Source organism: Saccostrea cucullata, unplaced genomic scaffold (genome assembly GCF_032062105.1).
Source record: "Saccostrea cucullata isolate Sc308-1 unplaced genomic scaffold, CSIRO_AGI_Scuc_v1 ctg344, whole genome shotgun sequence".
NCBI lineage: Eukaryota > Metazoa > Mollusca > Bivalvia > Ostreida > Ostreidae > Saccostrea > Saccostrea cuccullata.
Genome location: NW_026933830.1, coordinates 76,573 through 82,150, shown reverse-complemented (window position 1 = coordinate 82,150; position 5,578 = coordinate 76,573).

Here is a 5,578-nt window from a genome sequence, read left to right as displayed (position 1 = left end):
GGGCAAAACTCTGTGACAGGGGGCTTCGCGGTGAACACGGATTTCTAAAAATATGGCAAAAGTTGAACTGTATGTAATGATTTTGCGCGTTAAACTTGTGGTGTTTTTTTTTCGTTTTAATTTTTTACTGGATGCATACTGATTCACATGAGGATGAAAAATTGTTCGAAATAAGTTTGCATTTTATAATAGGGCGAAAGAAATAGTTTTTGTCATAAGGTTGGGGGGTGGGGTTAAAATGGGCATCGAAAAAATAAATATTATTGAAATATTAAAGTGTTTTCTGCTTAATTACGATTGATTTGCCTCAATAATTATTTTTTCCAACCGGATTTCTTTACCTGTTACCAATGTGTTCCAAATAAACCGATATTTACACATATTCAGAATTTTTATTTTGCTCCGAGTGTGGTCTAAATTTTTTTAATTTATAGATTTTAAAATTAACCATGAGTAAATAATGTTAACGAGTGTGATGGCAAGGTATTTTTTAAGCTGTCCTCTAAATTTCATGCATTTCTCTCAACCCGATACATCCAAATCAGGCCGTGGTGTGGCCAACATAATTTATTTTAGAGGAAATCTGGACTAATTTTCTATGCTCCATTAAACATGAACGAACAGCAATGACGGCCGAAAAATGCCATTATTTCTCATTTTCCGTCTAAACTCACAAAATAAAACCTTAATTCTTAGACTACAATATTTCTAAGTACAAAATTCGGTTTTACTGCAGGTGTCACAACAGTATTAATTTCTGCTATATATTCTTACCAAAAATGCGCAAGTTTGAGTAGATGTAACTAATTCAAAACAAACTTCTGAGAAGTTTCCTTTTCAGATCTTGTAAAACCATTCTTTATAAAGATTTTAGTACCAAAAAATACATAGCCATCCAGCAAGGCACGCAAGTTTGTTTCGGTCGAAGTCGAGCAGGTGCTTGAAAATCTAGTCCAGGGCCTAATCACTCCCCACTCTTGACAGTATATAGAAAAATCAGCACGCCCTAAATTTTAATAAATCTGGTCAATACAGGAAGTTTACATGTTGTTTTTCATCTCATAAAAAAATTCAGCTCCAGTCTCGTATCAAAATGCCCGAATCGGAAGGGAAGATTCCGGGATTATTTTTCGTCAGCCATGATTTGACGTGAACCAAAGTGTAATACTGTTATGACACCTGCAATTAAACTTAAATTTTTTCCTTGCCGGTATATTGCTATTTTCCCGATCTATGATGATTATCTAATGTATTTACCAAGTTTCATAAAAATCCATCCCAAGATAGGAAAATTACGGGCAAAACTCTGTGACAGGGGGCTTCGCGGTGAACACGGATTTCTAAAAATATGGCAAAAGTTGAACTGTATGTAATGATCTTGCGCGTTAAACTTGTGCGGTTTTTTCGTTTTAATTTCTTAATGGATGCATACTGATTCACATGAGGATGAAAAATTGTTCGAAATAAGTTTGCATTTTATAATAGGGCGAAAGAAATAGTTTTTGTCATAAGGTTGGGGGGTGGGGTTAAAATGGGCATCGAAAAAATAAATATTATTGAAATATTAAAGTGTTTTCTGCTTAATTACGATTGATTTGCCTCAATAATTATTTTTTCCAACCGGATTTCTTTACCTGTTACCAATGTGTTCCAAATAAACCGATATTTACACATATTCAGAATTTTTATTTTGCTCCGAGTGTGGTCTAAATTTTTTTAATTTATAGATTTTAAAATTAACCATGAGTAAATAATGTTAACGAGTGTGATGGCAAGGTATTTTTTAAGCTGTCCTCTAAATTTCATGCATTTCTCTCAACCCGATACATCCAAATCAGGCCGTGGTGTGGCCAACATAATTTATTTTAGAGGAAATCTGGACTAATTTTCTATGCTCCATTAAACATGAACGAACAGCAATGACGGCCGAAAAATGCCATTATTTCTCATTTTCCGTCTAAACTCACAAAATAAAACCTTAATTCTTAGACTACAATATTTCTAAGTACAAAATTCGGTTTTACTGCAGGTGTCACAACAGTATTAATTTCTGCTATATATTCTTACCAAAAATGCGCAAGTTTGAGTAGATGTAACTAATTCAAAACAAACTTCTGAGAAGTTTCCTTTTCAGATCTTGTAAAACCATTCTTTATAAAGATTTTAGTACCAAAAAATACATAGCCATCCAGCAAGGCACGCAAGTTTGTTTCGGTCGAAGTCGAGCAGGTGCTTGAAAATCTAGTCCAGGGCCTAATCACTCCCCACTCTTGACAGTATATAGAAAAATCAGCACGCCCTAAATTTTAATAAATCTGGTCAATACAGGAAGTTTACATGTTGTTTTTCATCTCATAAAAAAATTCAGCTCCAGTCTCGTATCAAAATGCCCGAATCGGAAGGGAAGATTCCGGGATTATTTTTCGTCAGCCATGATTTGACGTGAACCAAAGTGTAATACTGTTATGACACCTTTGGTCTTGTTCCCGCCAAAATATCATGAGACACTTTACACAGATCTTTTATACCATAGGCACAATATGTGGTTGAAGGCAAGTTTGATTGCAATAGTAATTTATTTTTGAGTCCTAGGAGTTACTAAGTACTTCGATATTGTGATGATAAATTGATTTGCCATTTCTTTGATGCATTGAGCAAGTTTATAACAAAATACCTATGATCTAGGAGCTGTGCTTTATGTTCATAAGTCAGTTATTGCTTTTATACTTCCAATTATTTATATAATAATTCCCTGGTGTTACTGTCCATTTTGTTACTGCAAGAAAAGTAACTCTAAGGATGTATCTAGTTACTCCATGGACAATTTACATAGAAAATAATTAAAAAGAATGAAAGTTGGAGTCATATGTTTTATTTTCCTCCCTTATTTAAAACTAACCAGTAACTAATTTTGTTTTAAAATGCCAAATTATTTACTAAATGTTTTTACCATTTGAAAATCATATGATTTTGCAGTCTTGGTTATGCAAAGGACAGAATTGGGTAACTCCGCGGACCAATTGAAAAAAAACCCTTTAAATTCCCAATTTTAATACAACATTTGTGTAAAGTTTATTACAATATAAAATAACAGAAATATTTTTATCAAATTGGCATTTATTTTTCATATTATGTTTCCATGAGCTATAAATTAATTCAATAAATAATTTGAGTAACACAAAGGACAATGTTTGGTAACACAATGGATGTAAAAACGATTAAATATTTATGTTATTAATATACTCTTGCATGTTCTTTTGTTTCTGTAGGAAAATATACAACTTTTATTCCTTTTGAATAAATTGAAATATCAAAATTCATTATGTAATGCAATCATATCCCCTTTTATGCTCTTTAAAGTAACCTATGGTAACACCATAGACAAATTGAGTTACTCAAGGGACAGAGCAAGGATTAAAGATAGAAAAATGAAACAAGCGTATTGCATATGGAGTGGTAATAGTGTTCATTGTATTGCAGAAAACAAATGTGGTGGGATATTGCAATTCAAGTAACAATAAATAATGAAGTGCTAAAAATATATGATGGTTAAAAATTGTAACACAAAGGAAGTTTTAGGTAACACAAGGGAATGTGAAATAAGGCAGAATATGATTTGTTTTCTTGAGTCTGAGGATTCCAGTTATGTTTTCTTGATGAAGATGATGTAAACAAGACACATTAAAAAGTTGCAATGAAGCCAACAGAATCCAAGACGTAAAAGATAGTTTTATATCATTGAATTGAAAATACCTTTAAAGTTATATCAGATACGGAACATTTCTTTGCAAATGCATTTAAAGTCCTTTAATCATGTAAACCCTTAGATGAAAAAGTCACAAATTGTTCATAACTGTTCTAAAAGGATTTCAAAAGGATGTTTTTAAGGAGACAATGTACCAGTCATTACCCTAGAATACAGTTTTGCATATAGTTGAGGATGTTCTTCAGATTTGTCCAACTGAAATCCCTCATGACTGTATTCTACATCCTGTAAAAGTTGGTGCTGAAAGAAGTTTTTAACCTTGGATGTACATATATAAGCTTTTGGAAAGTGGTGGTAAAGATTATAAAGTCGAGGCAGCATTGGACAACAAGGCCAGATGTGGTGGCAGACCACTACATTTCAAGCCACTTTGTTGGATTGTTACCCTGAAGAACTGTCAATGAAAGTTTGGCAAACGATCAGTGGATACAAGAGCAAAAAGGGCAAAAAAATATCAATGAAAAAAATGAAAAAGAGTACAGATTAAAAAAAGTCGAGAGTTCCTGATAGGAAATCCGACTAAAGAAACTGAAAAGACTGACACCCTGGAAGAGAAAGAATTGGAGTCAATAATGAACATCAGACTACAGATGAAGAGAAATCGGATCCTTTGGGAAGAGAGACTGGATAAAGATACAGAAAAAAATGAACTTAAATGTTTGCACGGGATTAGACAGAACCTAAAACCATGTTCCTTTTTAAAGGCCAAAAACTTTAAAAGATAAAAGCTGGTATAGCATTGCTAATGTTTTAATAATATTGTCACCATCATATCTTGTAGATGTGTATTATGTAGAGAGCTCATTGTGGAAAGAGGCTAGCTGTAGATAAATGAAATGAAAATGTAAATTCCATAAAAAGATTAATGCATTCTATATATTTGAAATCTGGTCATTTACAAATACATGTACATGTTCTAGTTTCACAATTATTTGTTCATTAAAAATTAGTTTTAGCTGATCTAAGACTCATCTATGTAAACCTTTGAATCTTTTAAAGGTGTCCTTTGTGTTATTTTTTGTCATTGGTGTTACAGCTTCTGCTTGGATATGTAAATACACTAACAAGTACTGATCAATGATTCAAAGTCATGTGATAGTAATTATTTATTATTCAGGCATAACAATTTGATTTCATTTTTCTACTGTCATATATCTTATGATTGGATAGTTATGTCTATGTCGTTACTGTCTTATCCTTGGTGTTACTAGTCAGACTCAAAATGTATAATGAAAGAAATCCCCCGCCAATTTTTTATGTTAAAACCATATACTCTTATATTCACCTCTAGGGTAATTTCATTACTATCCTTTTCGGAAGGAAGGAGAACAACTTTATTATTTCTTTCTAAGTATTACACAAAATATCCTTAGTGTAACCTTTATGTCCTTTGTGTTATGCAAATATCCTTGGTGTTACCAACACATTTTTCCTATATTTATGTTCTAAATCTTTATACAATTTTATCGAAACTTGCAACACAATACTGTCGTTTTCTAATACTAACTTTATTTGCAAAGCAAGTATTTTGTGCTGAGGTAAATGATGTATGCCTTAAGTAAACGTGTAAGATATATACAAAAGTTACAACACTTACAACTTCCAGCTATACTTTATCTGATAATTTTCTGTTATGAAACTTCAGTTTGATTCAATAGAATAATTTTATCACTATGTTGAGATTGTTATTCTAAAAACCTTAATTATCAAAACTCCTTACACCAATGAACTATGTTCTTTGACTTAAGACTGAAGTTTTCAAAGGTACTAAATATGTTTATTTATTTAGATAAAACTTCGTTTTATTTTTGT